Below are 18,427 nucleotides of genomic sequence, written 5' to 3'. Positions count from 1 at the left end.
CAGTCCCTCCGGCGCCCACCTCTCGCGGAAGGCCGTGAGCGTACCGGTGGACACCGCGTGCTCCATCTCTAGGGACACCCTGGCCCGGATGTAGGCGCGGAAGAGAGGCAGGCAGTCGGGCTGAACGACCCCCTCGACCACCCGCTGCCTGGACCGGCTGATGGCACCCTTGGCCGTGCCCAGGAGCAGTCCTACGAGGAGGCCCTCCGACCTGCCCGCTATCCTCCACACAGGGTGCCCAAAGATCAGGAGCGTGGGGCAACCAGAATTTGAGCAGCCCCTTCAAATAATGGAAGAGGGGCTGCAACCTCACAGATACAACATAAACATGGAACATGGACTCCTCCAGACCGCAGAACTTGCAGGCGTCAACAACTCTACAAACCTGTGAGTATACTCACAGGTTCATACATTACAGCTCCCAAGGCCTTTCACTAGAACACTTTCTGATATACCACAACACCTAATACATGCGGCACCCTCTCCAGAGCACATCACTCACTATAATATGCTGTTGACTTCGATTTCCTACATTACATGGATGGAAAAGATATCTAAAAGTCCCTAAATATACGATGGTTACCAATAAATCCAATAGGGAATTCAGGAGAAATTTCTTTACCCAAAGAGTGGTGAGAATGTGGAACTCGCTACCACATGGAGTGATTGAAAGAAAGATTTTCATTTGTATAGCGCCTTTCACAACCACTGGACGTCTCAACGCACTTTACAGCCAACTAAATACTTTTGAATTGTAGTCACTGTGGTAATATAGGAAATGGAGGTGAATAAAAACATAAGAACATAAGAAATAGGAACAGGAGTAGGCCATACGGCCCCTCGAGCCTGCTCCGCCATTCAATAAGATCATGGCTGATCTGATCATGGACTCTGCTCCACTTCCCCGCCCGCTCCCCATAACCCCTTATCGTTTAAGAAACTGTCTATCTCTGTCGTAAATTTATTCAATGTCCCAGCTTCCACAGCTCTCTAAGGCAGCGAATTCCACAGGTTTGCAACCCTCTGAGAAGAAATTTCTCCGCATCTCAGTATTAAATGGGCGGCCTCTTAGTCTAAGATTATGCCCTCTAGTTCTAGTCTCCCCCATCAGTGGAAACATCTTCTCTGCATCCACCTTGTCAAGCCCCCTCATAATCTCATATGTTTCGATAAGATCACCTCTCATTCTTCTGAATTCCAATGATTAGTGGGCCAACCTACTCAACCTTTCTTCAAAAGTCAACCCACTCATCCCCGGAATCAACCTAGTGAACCTTCTCTAAACTGCTTCCAAAGCAAGTATACCTTTTCGTAAATATGGAAAACAAAACTGCACACAGTTTTCCAGGTGTGGCCTCACCAATACCCTGTACAGCTGTAACAAGACTTCCCTGCTTTTATACTCCAACATAGCATAGATGCATTTAAGGGAAAGCTAGATAAGCACATATGGGAGCAAGGAATACTATATGTAGATAGTTTTGGATGAAGAAGGATGGGAGAAGGCAAGACTGAAGCATAAACGGCAGTTCAGACCATTTCACTCAATGGTCTGTTTCTGTGCTATAAATACTATGTCATTCTATGTTACTTCACAGGTCTGTCTATTCACTTTTGAGTCTGAAGATTATAGGAGCCTTTAACATATCAAGTTTATTGGGTACCAGGATCTAATAGCTCTCAAGATGTTTGGAAAGCAGAAAAGCTTCAATCTAGTCCACCTTCAGTGAGGCCACACCTGGAGTATTGTGTACAGTTTTGGTCACCTAACCTGAGGAAGGACATTCTTGCTATTGAGGGAGTGCAGCGAAGGTTCACCAGACTGATTCCCGGGATGGCGGGACTGACCTATCAAGAAAGACTGGATCAACTGGGCTTGTATTCACTGGAGTTCAGAAGAATGAGAGGGGACCTCATAGAAACGTTTAAAATTTCTGATGGGGTTAGACAGGTTAAATGCAGGAAGAATGTTCCCAATGTTGGGTAAGTCCAGAACCAGGGGACACAGTCTAAGGATAAGGGGTAAGCCATTTAGGACCGAGATGAGGAGGAATTTCTTCACCCAGAGAGTGGTGAACCTGTGGAATTCTCTACCACAGAAGGTTGTTGAGGCCAATTCACTAAATATATTCAAAAAGGAGTTAGATGAAGTCCTTACTACTAGGGGGATCAAGGGGTATGGCGAGAAAGCAGGAATGGGGTACTGAAGTTGCATGTTCAGCCATGAACTCATTGAATGGCGGTGCAGGCTAGAAGGGCCGAATGGCCTGCTCCTGCACCTATTTTCTATGTTTCTATGTTTCTATGAAACATCATACCCTGCAGATCCAGAGGCACAATATTTAAGAAGGCTGTGTCCCTTCAATTGACCACACTGTCCATCACCAAACCCCACGGAGGTTCAAATAAAACGTCCCACCAAGTGTAGCCGGGAGTCCCTGTGCTTTGATTGCAACCCAACCGATTGGGCTGGAGATTGGAGTTGGAGGCTTCCCGCGGGCGAATGCCTCTGAACCGCAAGTAAACTCCGCACCTACCTGGTGCCTCCGTACCTACGTAGACTCACACTCCTGGGCCTGCAGGCATATGCCCGCATAAAGGCCCACGGATGCCAGGGGCGCAGGCGGTTCACTGGGAATACGTGGGCCGGCGTAACCAATCACAAAGGGGGATTCCCATTATGCGTCTGGGGCTGCCATTTACATATGGAAGCCTCATAAGCATAATAAGAACCCGCTAAAAAAAACACTTTCACAACACTGACATTAAAATAAATCATCACGTGGTCAAAATACAATTGAATTAAACATTTAAAACAAAAATGTAATTTTTTTGAAAAATAAATTTAAACAATTTCAAGGGGATAACAATAAAGTAATTTTAAAAGTTTTTGTATGGTTAAATCATTAAAAAAAAAAAAAAAATTTTTATAAATATTTATTTAAAATGTATGCTGAAACTTGACAGATCGCAAGTTCTGGGTTTTCACGCATGCACATCGCATGCGGAAATCCAGAACTTGCAGGGCACTTACGACTGCGTATGCTGTGCACGTGAGATCATAGGCCCCGGAAAATCCGGGCCATTATATTTATTCACTCACCACACATTTTACTGTTTCTTGGAAGTGAAGATTTCCAAACGATTCTAAGGCCATTGTGTCACTGCAACATGGTATCATAGAAACAAACATAGAAAGTAGGTGCAGGTGTGGGCCATTCGGCCCTTCGAGCCTGCACCACCATTCAATATGATCATGGCTGATCCTGCAACTTCAGTACCCCATTCCTGCTTTCTCTCCAGCACTGTAATGCATTTGCTTCATGGGTTCTTTGCTTAAGAATTCATAGCAACACATTGCTATTAAGAACTAGTTGGTTTATTAACAAAGATTTAACAGACGCACTACACATTGCCAGTTCATCCATTAGGCTCACAACTGCATACCTCATCGTGGATGAACTAGACTGGGGTTTTATTGAGACCTGTAAACATCACGTGACTGGCTCAGCCACTAATAGGTGCATACATTACAAGCACCATGATGCCTACTGCTACCAATATTGTGAAGGACACAAAAATGCGAACCCCTATTAAATGTAGCTCAATATTTTAACACGTCTCAGCTGGTGAGGTGATGGATTCAGTAAAATGCCGATGCCTGTGATACTCCACTGTTCAATATTTCTCGTTATTGAATGCTGCTGGTTAGGACTCTGGCTTAATGGTGGACTACGAAAGCTTTGGTTACCGGAACGGATCTGTTACTGATATCTGTAGCATCTACCTGTCCTGGGACCTGAAAATTGTATCAGGAAGAAAAGACCCAGGACTTCATGGAGTTCCACAGCTTGGAGATCCTGAGAAGGAACTGGTTGCAGTAGAAGACAAAGCAATAAATCTCTTCAACTGACCGACATTGATTCCCTCAGCGAACACTACTATTGTTGCTGTGGAACCTTGCTGTGTGCAAATTGTCTGCACTTCAAAAATACTTCATTGGCTGTCAAGTGATTTGGGACATCCTGAGGTTGTGAAAGATGCTGTTTGTTTTTGGGTTTCCTTAATCCAGCAAGGATATCAGGAGTGAGAGTGCATAGGATGGAGTATTTGGAGCTAATAAATACAAATTACAGTAGCCCCAATCTTTTATCATTGAATGTGGAGTTTCACCAAAAAACTCAACTCAGGACTTAAGCACATGATCTCGGCTGGCACTTCAGGGCACAACTGAGGATATGTTGCACTGTCTTTTAGATCAGACATTAAATCTATCTCCCTGTTCAGGTGAACTTAACTAATCCCATGATACTACTTTGAAGGCAAGCAGGGGCGTTCTTTTATTCTGGCCAACTTCTATTCCTCAACCACCATTACAAAAAACCAGATTGAATGCTCATTCATTCATTTGCTGTTTATGGATGCGTGATGTACCCAAATCGGCTGGTGGATTTCCCTACATCAACTTCAGAAGTAATTCATTGGTTGTGAAGGGCTTTCGAACGTCCCGCGGATACGCAACATATCCTTCAATCAACATCACTAAAACAGATTATCTGGTCGTTATCACGTTGCTGTTTGTGGGAGCTTGCTGTGCGTAAATTGGCTGCCGCGTTTCCCACATTGCAGCAGTGACTACACTTTAAAAGTACTCCATTGGCTGTAAAGCGCTTTTGGACATCCTAAGGTCGTGAAAGGCGCTATATAAATGCAAGTTCTTTCTTTCATATAAATGCAAGTTTGTCTCTTTTATTACCTCTGCTAATATGATAGAACTTAAGCAGTGTTAACAAAAAGTAAATGTAAGCAGTGCTAACAAAAAGTAAAAACAAAGGTGTGCTTGAGTGGGGGAAAGATACGAATTATAAAAGTAATAATGTTTCGGTTTTAATACCGAGATCCACACAAGCTTCACTCTCACTGTTTGCATCACGGGGAGAACTCAATCTTGCAACACTCCAAGCCATTGAGATTCTCCATAAGCTCGGGGGCCGGGGGGGGGGGGGGGGGGGAAGCAGGCCTCGGAAGAGCTAGAGCTGATCATTATTTTATTTACATTTTCAGAAATTGTTTTACTTTTCTTGAGACTTTATGATCCCCTTGTGAGATCCAGCACTAAGTTTATACAAAGCAATGTTGCATTTATTTCACAGAATCTTAGAATGATTCAGTACAGAAGGAGGCCTTTTGGCCCATCGTGCCTGTGCCCGCTCTTTGAAAGAGCTGTCCTATTAGTTCCCCGCTTCCCTGCCCTTTCCCCAAAGCCCTGCAGTTTATTACCCTTCAAGTATTGATCCAACTCCCTTTTGAAAGTTACCCAGCCTGCTTCCATTGCCCTTTCAGGCAGTTCGTTCCCGATCACCACAACTCGCTGCGTAAAAAATATTTTCCTCATGTTGCCTCTGGTTCTTTTGCCAAGGACATAAAATCAAATGGAATGAATTAGCAAAACCTCAAATCGCTTTGCATTCATATAGCACTCTATCACATCAAAAGGCTTCAAATCCTTTCACACAATGAATTAGTTTTGGAGTGCACTGAATATTGTGATGGAGGTAAAGGCAAATAAATGTCTCCTCTGTCTGATGCTGTCATCATCAATTCCAGTTTTTTATATAAGACTGAATTTATAAAGTGTCTTAATGCAGATAGCCCTGTCACTCTCAATTACTCAAGGACAATGTAATCATTGTATACTTGGCTTTTTTTTTTGCAGGCGTCTAGCACGTACCTCTTAAAGGGACTGTTAGAACACGAAACAAAATCATTTTTTTCCCCCTGGTCTCACGTCAGGTGTACAAGCAAGATATAATTGATATACTGGCCTCGTAGCTGGCTGCTGTGTCCTGTGGTCCCAGAGCTGTCTCAGATTCAATTCTACTTGCTACACTTGTGATGGGTTTTGTCCGCTCTCAGCTGTGTCATTGTCGCTTTACTTGCCGCTCCCCTCGTGGGATCGGAAGACAGACGCAGGCCACCTTGCTTCATTAGTGCCAGAGTCACGGTGATGTCTACAGCCCTCTTACCTCCTCCCCATCTCGGGAGGGGAGGAAGCACTCGACATAAAAGTATGTGATCTTGCCTAAATTAAATAGCAGAAGGACTTGGGTTTATGCGACACTTCATTCATCACGTCTCACCGAAACGTCTCCAAAGCTCCAAACAGGTAATTATTTTGACCTCTGAGGGCCGTTGTTCTATAGACAACCACAGCTGCCAGGTTGCACACGGCTAAACTGCAGCCATCAACTGACTGAGCAATTAAGCCACTCTTGGTGGTGTTAGTCGAGGGTGGAATGTTGGCCGACACCACCGACTCCTGCTCTTGTTCAAATAGTGCCAAGGGATATTTAACATTCACTGAGCCACCAGAACAGGCAGGTGGAGCTGTGGGTTAACATCTCCTGTGAAGGAAAATATTTCTGACAACGCCACACTCCCTCACTACTGAGGCAATAGTCTAGCAACTGAGCCAACTTGTCAGTCATGTAAATAACTTTGCCTAAGATATCCTGGATTAAGTATTCCTTCTATTCATGATATAAAAAACACGCTCATTTGCATTAAAGTATCATTAAGAACATAAGAAGTGAGAGCAGGACTTGGCCATTCTGCACCTCGAGCTTGCTCCGCCATTCAATGAGGTCACGGCCGAACTGCTACATCAACTCCACTTTCCCGCCATACCCCCATGCGTCAAAAGCTTGTGGGTTCAAGCCAAGACTTCAATGGAAATAAAATTCAGGGCGAGAATACGTCTTCTTCACACCCCACCTTCCCCGCCCCCCCCTACCCTGTGACTGAATCTATGGGCAAGTGCTGATGGTCCCATCATATAACTCAAAGCAGAGTAGTGAGGCTTCCTGGCTAACATTACTCTCCTCAGTCAATACCACTAAAAAACAGGTTAGTTGTCAACTCATCTCTCTGCTGTTCATGGGATGTTACTTGAACAGGGTGCGATGTTTGTCTAAATAAGTCACTGCACTCCAACAAGTAACTCATGATGTGAAGTGCTTTGAAACTTCTAATTGTGATAAGCTACTTTATAAATTCAGTTCTTAGAAGTGTCAGCTGTGGCTCAGTGGGTCTGAGTCTGAAGGCCGTGGGTTCAAATCCCACTCCAGGAACTTGAGCATATTAAAAAATCTAGGCTGACACTCCAGTGCAGTGCTGAAGGAGCGCTGCACTATCGGAGGTGTTGTCTTTCAGATGAGGCGTTAAACTGAGGCCCCGTCTGCCCTCTCAGGTGGACATAAAAGATCCCATGGCTCTATTCCGAAGAAGAGCAGGGGAGTTATTGCCAGTGTCCTGGCCAATGTTTATCCCTCAATCAACATAACAAAAACAGATTATCTGGTATTTGTCACATTGCTGTTTGTGGGAGCTTGCTGTGCGCAAATTGGCTGCCGTGTTTCCCGCATTACAACAGTGACTATGCTCCAAACGTACTTCATTGGCTGTAAAGCGCTTTGAGACGTCCGGTGGCTGTGAAAGGCGCTATATAAATGCAAATCTTTCTTTCTTTATATTACCTCTGGGACTGCCACTCTTGAATACAGCACTAAAAAGTGTGCTCGCGCGCGCAAGTGCTGACCCTCCAATATTCCCTCTCTCCCAGAACGTTCTATTGAACGGATCTCCAATTGAAGTGTGGGAGAACAGTAAACATGGGCACTTGTCCTGCCACTCCTAATTATACACCAATGCGCCACACAACATGGCCGCCCAGGTAAATATAGGATAGGCATCAGGGAATAGGAAAACTCCATTTATATGTCATAGTGAGCAGGTGTTGGTTATGTTTTCTGGGCAAATAATAAAAGATAGATCCAAAAATGGACTTACCTTGCAGCAAGGTGACACGGCCTGTAGAATAATGAGCCTTATTATTGTTGACATGATGGTGAATACAACGACTGTTTTAATAGGCTAATTTAGACCCCTGTTCATTGGTTGCTAGGGAAATTTTTATTTGCCATTTTCCCCAACTTGCCAATGCGGGGACGACAGCTATTCGGTGTAAACAGTGAGTAAGTTCTCTTATGTCAATATAGGGCAGTTCTTTGAAGGTTGTATCTGATGGTATTATTTAATTGGTTTAACATTGCAGTCCTAGCTACAAGCTGTTTTCTATTGATAAGATATCATAATGTTGGTTTTTTTGTGAGGGTGGAGGAAGGTTATTAACTAATAATTGATGAATATTGCCTTTCTCTTTTCATTGCGATGCTTTCAAACACATACCCACAGGCACCTCTCAATATAATGAACAACAACAACAACAACTTTCATTTATATGGCGCCTTTAACGGGGTAAAACATCCCAAGGCGCTCCACAGGAGCGTTATCAAAGAAAATCTGACACCAAGCCACATAAGAAGATATTAGGACTGGTTGGTCAAAGGGATAGGTTTTAAGGAGCGCCTTCAAGGAGGAGGGAGAGGTCGAGAGACGGAGAGGTTTAGGGAGGGAATTCCAGAGCTCGGGGCCTCGGCAGCTGAAGGCACGGCCGCCAACGGTGGAGCGATGAAAATCGGCATTGCGCAAGAGGCCGGAACTGGAGGAGCGCCGAGATCTGGGAGGATTGCAGGGCTGCAGGTTGTTGCAGGCATAGGGGATTATATGAGATTATGTACGAGTTGAAAAATAGAACATTAACCTCCATCCGATACTGACTGACCTACTCTGTACCTCTGTAATCTCCTGGCTTTATGTTAAATTTGTGGTCATTCAACTTTTAAAATCTGAAATTGTGTACCTCCTTCCTGGGCTTTGTGCGGGAGAAATGTCTCCTAGCACTGGGAGGTCATTTTGTCAAATACATTAATAAACATGTCCAGGCTGCGAATTCTATGAATACTGAAAAGTTCTGTATTTTTTTTTATTTCTAACCATCTTGTCTATAAATATTTATGCCGAAGCAACATCTGCAAACAATATAATCTCAGAGTCATTATGCCGCAAATTCAATTGCTGAGAGTAAAAGAGACACAGAATTAAAAGCAACAGTTCAGTGAGGTTGTTAGATGCCTGAATCAATGGATTTGGAAAGAGGAATAGGCCTGATTTTACGTACTGGCTCAACACTGACCACGTTGTACTGCAGTCTGTCGCACAAACTCACAGATATAAAAAAAACGCAGGCACTTAACAATTAGAAATCAGCAGAAGTTTTCTCTCATTAATTAAGTAATTCGGACTCTCACACTCAAATTCTCTCTCTCACTTTTTCACTTGCTTGTTCTCTTGTCCTCTTTCGACGGGGTAGATGCTGAGAGATTGTTTCCCCCTGGCTGGAGTGTCTAGAACTAGGGGTCACAGTCTCAGGATATGGGGTCGGCCATTTAAGACAGAGATGAGGAGGAATTTCTTCAACTCAGAGGGTTGTGAATCTTTGCAATTCTCTGCCCCAGAGGGCTGTGGATGCTGAGGCTCTGAAAATATATTCACGGCCGAGATCGCTAGATTTTTGGAGTCTAGGGGAAATCAAGGGAGATGGGAATCGGGCGGGAAAGTGGAGTTGAGGTCGATGATCAGCCGTGACCTCATTGAATGGCGGAGCAGGCTCGAGGGGCCGTAGGGCTTACTCCTGCTCATGGTTCTTAAGTTCTTTTATTGTTCTCTCTTCGTTGGACAATTAAATTGAGATATCAAAAAAAAACTTATTTTAGGAAGACACTACTGGGTCTTTTGCTTTAATTTTCTGAATGTCAAAACATCCCCAGCAATTTTTCGCCCTGTAGTGCCGCTGTTTGTCGCTTGCAAAGAGTTTTTTGTCTCCCTTCAATCTTTCTACTTTTTCCCACTCTTTGCAGGGGCAGTTATGATGGCGTGACCTCTTAAATGACCACTATTTAAAAGTGGGCAGTGTTTTAATTTTTTTTAACATATTCGTTCACGGGATGTGGGCATCGCTGGCAAGGCCAGGCATTTATTGCCCATCCCCAATTGCCCTCGAGAAGGTGGTGGTGAGCCGCCTTCTTGAACCGCTGCAGTCCGCGTGGAGAAGGCGCTCCCACAGCGCTGACTTTGTCGTGGCGGTTTGGTACAACGGAGTGGCTCGCTAGGCCATTTCAGAGAGCAGTTAAGAGTCACATATAGGCCAGACTAGGTAAGGAGGGCAGATATCCTTCCTTAAAGGATATTAGTGAACCAGTTGGATCTTTACCGTAATTTCATGGACACCAGAGAATCAAAGAATGGTTACAGCATGGAAGGCGGCCATTCGGCCCGTCGAGCCCATGCCAGCTCCCTGCAAGGTCATCATCATCATAGGCGGTCCCCCGAAACGAGGATGACTTGCTTCCACACCAAAAAAAAAAGGATGAGTTCACCGGTGTTTCGAATGAAGAACCTGAACTACACATCCTCGAAGGTGGAAGATGCCTGTACATGGATTTTCTTTACCGTGTGGTGGCCGTTGCACACCAGCCACCACACGGGCTTGCCAGAGCTAGGTCTTGATCCAGTGGCAAGGATTCCCCAAGACAACTGGAGACCTGCTCTGCTGCACGGACCTATCTGCAAGAGCGCTTCAGCTAGTCCCACCCACTCCCCCACCCTTTCCCTGTAGCCCTGCAAAAGAAAGTTTTATCAGGTACTTAACCAACTCACTTTTGAATGCTTCCACCATGTTTTCAGGCAGTGACTTCCAGATCCTAACCACTCGCTGTGTAAAAAGGTGTCTCAATGAAGGACCGAATATTCCGGATCCCGAAATACATCTTGAAGGGTGGAAGATGCCTGCGCGTGGAGTTTTTTTTTTAACGTGTGTTGGCTTGACAGAGTTAGGTCTTGGTCCAGTAGCAAGACGACTGGAGACCTGCCCTGCTGCACGGACCTGGTGCGCACACACATATCGCAGTGTGGGCTGGCCCGTGCTGCCCCTGGGCCCTCGACTCTACTGGGCCCCGAACTCTTGCCGCTCCTTCACCCCGACCTTGCTACTCCTGCTGTACCTTCCCACACTGCAGTCGGCCATCGTCCTCCTGCAGCAGCACACGCTGCTCCCTGCAGTGGTATGCCGCTGCACGTCGCTTATGGTCTTACAGGCCGGGACTGCGCCGATTTCCGGGCCGGGCTGCTGCACGTTGCTCCCTCTAATGGCCCCGGTCTGTACAACGAAGTCATTATCATATATCAAGAAAAGCAGTGGTCCTAGAACTGACCCCGGGGGAACACCACTGTATACCTTCCTTCAGTCCAAAAAACAACCGTTCACCACTACTCTCCGATTGGGGGCGGTTACCTTCCGGGGTCAGGACTTTTATCGCCCGGCCCGGACGTCCCGTCCCCAATGTGGAATTGGGCCTTCCGCCTCTCAATAGAATCATTCGCCCAGCTTCTGAATTTCCAGCCCAGTGACATAACCGCTTTGCTACCGTTCCCAGCCAATCAGGCTAGAGTTGTGGATGACCTGGATAGATCGCACCACATGTATTCAGTGACGGAAGTGAGTATACAGCTGGTGCTGTACATTGCTGGTAATTATTGATCAAATTAAAACAAAGTCATTTACTTTCAGTTCATCCCACCTCCCCTTCCAACCCCTCCTCTTTTGCTTTTCGATAAATTTGGGGGATTTATTTTGAGAAACAGCAACAAAAATCTGGATTATCACCCCTCCCTTTACAATAATGGTACATTCCACACAGATCCATACAGCTTTTGCACTGAACTATTCATGAAGCGATTTGAGGGCAACCACAGCATTTTCTACCAGGAAATCTGTACTATGGATTTTTTAAAATTCGTTCCGGGGATGTGGGCGTTGCTGGCAAGGCCGGCATTTATTGCCCATCCCTAATTGCCCTCGAGAAGGTGGTGGTGAACCGCCTTCTTGAACGGCTGCAGTCCATGAGGTGAAGGCACTCCCACGGTGCTGTTAGGGAGGGAGTTCCAGAATTTTGACCCAGCGACGATGAAGGAACGGCCGATGTATTTCCAAGTCGGGATGGTGCATGACTTGGAGGGGAACTTGCAGGTGATGGTGTTCCCATGCACCTGCTGTCCTTGTCCTTCTAGGTGGCAGAGGTCGCGGGTTTGGGAGGTGCTGCCGAAGCCATGGGGAGTTGCTGCAGTGCATCTTGTGGATGGTACACACTGCAGCCGCAGTGCGCCGGTGGTGGAGGGAGTGAATGCTGGCGGTGGTGGATGCTAAAGTTGCTGAGAATTTTTTTGACATCGAAACGAAAAAAAAGCTGAGTCCTCGGCAGTGATCCCTCAAAAGAAAGTAAAACATTTAGATATTTTTTTTTACCATCCCTAAAATATGCAGCGATAATGAGACTTTGGCTGGCCCATTCATTCACAGCATCGCCCTCACTCAAGGGAGCCATTTACTTTGTACGGTCACACTGGTGGTGCTAAGTTAGTTTGCGATATTCATACCAATCAAGTGTGAGGGAGAGGAGGAGTGAATGTGGGCAAGGAAGAGTGAATTAGTGCGTTAGTGTAAGAGGGAGTGAGGGAGTGAGCGAGTACTGGTTGAACCTCCCTTAGCCGACACCCTCGAGACCTGGCCTGTGCCGAATGAGGGATCTTGCCGGATGAGGGGAGATCATCGGCCCAAGGGGGTGGGGGGGGGTGTGGTGGAGGTGGCTCGGGGTGAGGGTGGGTGGGGGGAGGAGGTGGCCTGAGGTCGGGGGGGAAAGGAGGTCGCCCGAGGTCGGGGGTGGGGGGGGGAGGGGGATGGAGGTCAGCGGCCCGAGCAGGCCCCGAGAAGTGTGGGTGGGCCAGCGGGGCACAGTGAAGTGTCGGTTCATGCGCCACCCGGTGGCCAGGAATGGTGCCGGACGAGTGGTGGTGCCGGATAAGGGAGCTGTCGATAAGAGAGGTTCAACCTGTATTCCACAGGAGTGCAAATCAAATTTATTGCAACAGAATTCAGTTTCCTTCCAGAAAGGTTCAAATTAGAGAAAAAACAAATTTGGGATCAATATCAGCAAGTCCTTCACACAAAGAGTGGTCAACAGTTGGAATGGGCCTCCTCGTGGGCTACCGGAAGCAAAAAAAATACCAAAACAGTTGGATGCTGCGCTGGAGGCTGAACTGGTTCTCGCTCTGGGTGGATGAGCTACAAATGGCCAACTGACCATTCTCACCTGCATCTATCTTGGGAAACCTTTTCCTTTTGCGTTGTCGTTAAATGTTTCATATTTGAAACAAGCGGTGTTGCAGCTTGAAGCTTTGGGAAGTACGTATCCAGCACAATGACGGCTGTGATCTCTTGCGTACAAGTCTATATTTGGAGCTTACTTTTAATAGCTCTAAGTTTACGGAGCAGCCTTGCCCAGCAGTGGGGTTTATACACGTTTAAAAAGGGAAGTAAAACCGAGATGGAGTATTTTCCATTCCAAGTAATCGCAAAAGGGTCTGTGCAAAAAGGCAGAGAGATCTGCCGCTTTTCGATTCTTTCCCTCCAAAGTTTCTCTGGTGGTATCAGTGATGGTAATCTAGAGGTTCCCAGCCCCCAGAAAGTTCTCGATTGACTGCTATACATAACTGGTAGAGCTTTAACCCCCACATGGACATTAGTTTAACCATGTTGAACCTTCCCCTTTAAGATGTCGCTCAGGTGTTCTGATAGTTTGCTGAGGTGCTGAGTGTTGCGGGGGGGGGGGGGGGGGGGAGGTGAGAGTGCCTCCCCCCTGAGCTGTTTGGGCTGTTCCTTGTGGACTGGAGGGGGGGGTGGAGCCACACCAACAAGTGGGACGCTGGCGGCCATTCCCATGCACCTCCCAGTTACAGACTGGCAGGGGCACTGCCCATCTGCCCAGCTGGAGATAGGGGCCCGCCCACCCGTGGAAGGTAGAGGGTAGAGAAGAATTTCAATAGTGGGAAGAGAAGCACTCAATAGGGAAAGAAAGACTTGCGTTTACATAGTGACTTTCACGACCACCGGACGTCTTAAAGCGCTTTACAGCCAATGAAGTACTCTTGGCGTGTAGTCACTGTTGTAATGTGGGAAACGCGGCGGCCAATTTGCGCACAGCAAGCTCCCACAAACAGCAATGTGATAATTGTCATGTATGTAGACCATGTGTATACTAACTGTATAGTCACATAGGGTGTGCCACCAGAGGGCACTGTGGTGGGAGACCTGAGGGTCACCTGCAGAGGTGTGCAGGGCCCAGTATAAAAGGCTGCCCACTATGCTTGTGCCTCACTCTGGAGTTAGAATAAATGGGACTAAGATCACAACAGCTCAAGTACAATACTAGACTTCGTGGAGTCATTCATAAGAGTATTAAAGACATAACAGCTATGACCAGATAATCTGTTGATTGAGGGATAAATATTGACCAGGACACCGGCAATAACTCCCCTACTCTTCTTTGAAATAGTGCCATGGGATCTTTTACGTCCACCTGAGAGAGCAGACGGGGCCTCGGTTTAACGTCTCATCCGAAAGACGGCACCTCTGACAGTGTAGTGCTCCCTCAGCACTGCACTGGAGTGCCAGCCTAGATGTTTTTGTGCTCCAGTCCCTGGAGTGGGACTTGAACCCACAACCTTCTGACTCAGAGGCGACAACAGAAGGAAGAAATCTCTACTTTTAAGCTATGAATTATTCAATGTGTCTTGCACGTATACCTGGCTGTGCAGGTGTTTGGAAGAAGTGTTAAAGCGAAGCCTGCTGACAAACAGAACTGGAATCAATGTACCATCCACCGTCAGCAAAGTCTTCATTTAAACATACGGCCACCTGCCCTCTTCCGGGAGAAATGCGAGGGTGAGTGGGGGTGGGGGGCACTCTGAATATTTTGAAGGGATATCCCAAGATCGCCTGCTTCATTGTGCAAAGTGCACCGAAACCTTCTGACAAAAAGAAAGACTTGCATTTATATAGCGCCTTTCACGACCACCGGATGTCTCAAAGCATTTTCCAGCGAATGAAGTACTTTTGGAGTGTAGTCACTGTTGTAATGTGGGAAATGCAGCAGCCAACTTGTGCACAGCAAGCTCCCACAAACAGCAATGTGATAATGAGCAGATAATGTTTTTGCTCTGCTAATTGGGGGATAAATATTAGCCAGGACAAGGTGCTAAGATGCTGTACAAGCGGACATAGGATTATCGGGAGATACATTTATGGCGAGGAACAAATCAAGACCTAATTTGTAAATTTGAGGTTGGAGTGGAAGCTCAGCCTCGATCACATGGGGCTTCTGTTAAATTGCCCTTTCTTTAAAATGGAAACTTGGGCTCGAGGCCAGATATTCACCAAAATTCTTGGAAGAGGGATGTGGGATTCGAGCAGCAGTGATTCGGGCTGGTGTGGGATCAAAAATGGAACAAATCGAGATAAAAACGCAAGAAAATAACAGATCGTTTGCACACATTTGTCAGGCTAAATCTTTTGCACGCCACAATTAACAAGACCCCGTTAGCGAATTGCAGGTTATATTCGGCACGTTAACTGCAGCTCTCTCAGGGCCGTCAACGTTCTGTGAAAGCATCACAACTGATCGATCACATTGTGTATGGAAGGGGTTCAGGTTCCTGCTGCTCAATCTGTTTGCTTAAAGTACTTTGGTGTCATATTTTAACGCAGTCAGTGAACCACTATTTTAAAATTTCGCTAAAATAGCACCTAAAGACAGTGCCAGAGGAAGTGGTTAAAGTGGCTATTCACCCCAACTTGGATAATCTGGTACATTGTCCTTTTATTCAATCTTACCGCCGTATTTAGTGCTGTCCCACAGCACACAATACACTCCCAACTGCTCTTACATCGCTCGAGCACATAATCCAGGCTGACACTCCAGTGCAGTGCTGAGGGAGTGCTGCACTGTCGGAGGTTCCGTCTTTCGGATGAGACGTTAAACCGAGACCTGGTCTGCTCTCTCAGATCCCGTGGCACTCTTTTTCGAGGAAGAGCAGGGGAGTTATCCCCGGAGTCCTGGCCAATATTTATCCCTCAACCAACATCACTATCACAATCACTACCTGGTCATTTTATCCCACTGCGGTTTGTGGGATCTTGCTGTGCACACATTGGCTGCTGTGTTCCCCTACGTTACAATAAAGTACTTAAATCGGTTGTAGAGCGCTTTGGGACATCCGGAGGTCGTGAAAGGCGCTATATAAAAGCAAGTCTTTCATTTACCCATCAGCTCCCATTTGAATTTGTGCCATCAGATTTATCAAATCATCAGATCTCTCATACAACTGTCCGCTGTCATGTGAGCACCTGTGAGCATGCTCACGGGCCTGTGGAGCTGTTGCACTGAGAGTGTCATAACCAGTCACGCGATGGTCACAAGACTCAATAAAACCTCAGTTAATTGAGTTCAGGTTCTCCACGATGAGGCGTGCAGTAGTGAGCCTGGTGGATGAACTGGGAGTGTTCAGTTTGATTGTTAAACCTTCGCTAAAAAAAACAGCGCGTTCTTTACAGCAAGTCTTGTAGCTATGAATTGTTAAGCAAAGAGCCCATGAAGTAAATACATTACAGTCGCTAGGTCAAACTAAAGTTACTTTTTTCGCCTGAACTCAATTAACTGGGGTTTTATTGAGTCTTGTGAACATCACGTGACTGCTTATGTCACTCACTGTGCAACAGCTCCACAGGCCCTCAATTGCTGCATGTTCCCCAGGGGCCATTAGACATGTTGCTCTGGGCGACGGCAGCGTGCCTGGTTGGTGACATCACAGAGCACGATCAAGATGCTATCACGACATCACTGAGCATTGGCCAAAATGTCGGGGCCAGTTGGTTTATAATCAGTCTCGGCTACAAGACTGGAAGTAACAACACAACAAGAGCACAATAACAAAGCCCTTAGATTGGAACTTTGGCAGAAATGGCACTGCGAAAAATGATGCGAACTAATCCACGCACTAGAAATTTGCATTCATGGAGCCCTTCTCAGAATGTCCCAAAAAGTGCTTTCGAGCCAATGGATTCACTTTTGAAGTGCAGTCAGTTGCCGTTATGTAGGCAAACGCTGCAGCCAATTTGGCCACAGCAAAGTTCCACAAACAGCAACGAGATGAATAAACTTGACGTTTTTGGTGGTGTTGGTTGAAAGGTGACAGTTAGTCGAGATCTTTCACGTCCGCCTGAGCAGGTAGACTGGTGCCCAAACCAAAAGGTGGCACCTCCAACAATGCAGCACTCCCTCAGTGATGTGCCAGCCTGAATTATGTACCCAACTCCCCGGGAAGGCCTTCGAACACAGAAGTGACAGAGCTACCTCTGAGCCAAGGCTGACACGGTGTAAGATTTTAATTCGCACAGCGCTGAAGGTCAGTCCTCTTTTATGCATCTTTCTGCTGCACCACAGCACATCTGTACTCCGACAGACAGAGCCACGTAACAGGGCTCGCTCAACTCCATGTGAGTTAATAAGGATGGTCTGGAGATACAGTGAGAGGAGACCATTCCTGTTTGAGGCAGTGCTCCCCATGGTTCAGCCCCCTTCAAGGAGAGCTTTGGGGGATGCAGTTGGGGCATCCACACAGATTTTAGGGGGCCTTTTTCTCTCCTCCAACGGCCTGCCACTGTCCCTTTAAACCAAACTCCACCACTGGAAAATTATGGGTGTCCCTCCAGGTAGCAACTGGTAGCCAATCAACTTAAAAATAGCACTACAGGGAAAGAAAGAGCTTACAGATAAGCCTTTCAAAATGTCACGTCCTTTGAATGAATTGGAAGGGGTGCGTCATGCGAGCCCGCGGCTATTTTAGCCAGACACAAACCCCCCTCCACCCACCATCCCGACCCTTATCTCCAGCTTAATCTCTCTTTCTCTCCCTCCTGCCTCAGTGTGTGAGGAGGGACTCGCTATTGTGAATGGATTGTATGGGCAGTTACTGTCACTCAGGGTGTGACAGGCTGCCAGGGTGACTCTCGAGTGTTATCTTGTGCACCTCCCTTTGCAACCACAGACAGAATAATCAGTTAAATGTTCGCAGTTTGCTAATTTATTCCAAGCAGCTGAAGAATTGGGCAACACCATCTGGGTTCCATACATCTCCGAAGTTCCACAATATCACAGCTGCGTATTTATAAATACACCAAACTCCTTTCAATTTGTTAGACCGTGCCTATATTCCAAGGAGACACTATTTGGTACGCCCCTCTACCGGTGGCCGCAGAGAAACCTTCGGGCCCGAGATGCTTGTGGTACTGTGTCCACATGTTAAAGTCGCAACATAAATGCAAGTTGCTCCACCTGCAGCGAGTTCTGTCTCCCGATTTGAACACTTTAATACAACATTCATACCGTTGCAGGTCACTAAAAGGTATGCAACCAAGTTAAAGTGGCACTGTATTCATGAAAGAATGTCCAGCAAACTTCTTCTCAACCCCCCTCCTCGCCATTTGTTTACAAACCCAAATCTTGTCAAAACTCATCATCGCCTGACTTGCGGTCGTCCCAGTGATGACTGTGACCTATGCCTCCACCAACAAAAA

The 18,427-nt window shown here is 46.5% G+C and overlaps 1 protein-coding gene across 4 annotated transcripts in view; it reads right to left on the bottom strand.

The window, feature by feature from the left end:
- Positions 1-18,427, bottom strand: part of rap1gap2a (RAP1 GTPase activating protein 2a) — a 357,838-nt gene that overhangs the window by 136,270 nt on the left and 203,141 nt on the right. The window contains exon 1 of one of the 4 annotated variants that reach the window (XM_070857046.1): positions 7,849-7,901. The exons of the other annotated variants lie outside the window; for them this stretch is intronic. The gene's annotated coding sequence lies outside the window, so the exon portion shown is untranslated. Of the gene's footprint in view, positions 1-7,848; positions 7,902-18,427 lie in introns of those variants that run through there. 4 annotated transcript variants of the gene reach the window in all.

This window comes from Pristiophorus japonicus, chromosome 16 (genome assembly GCF_044704955.1).
Source record: "Pristiophorus japonicus isolate sPriJap1 chromosome 16, sPriJap1.hap1, whole genome shotgun sequence".
NCBI classification, from domain to species: domain Eukaryota; kingdom Metazoa; phylum Chordata; class Chondrichthyes; family Pristiophoridae; genus Pristiophorus; species Pristiophorus japonicus.
This window is presented reverse-complemented; position numbering and strand designations above follow the sequence as displayed.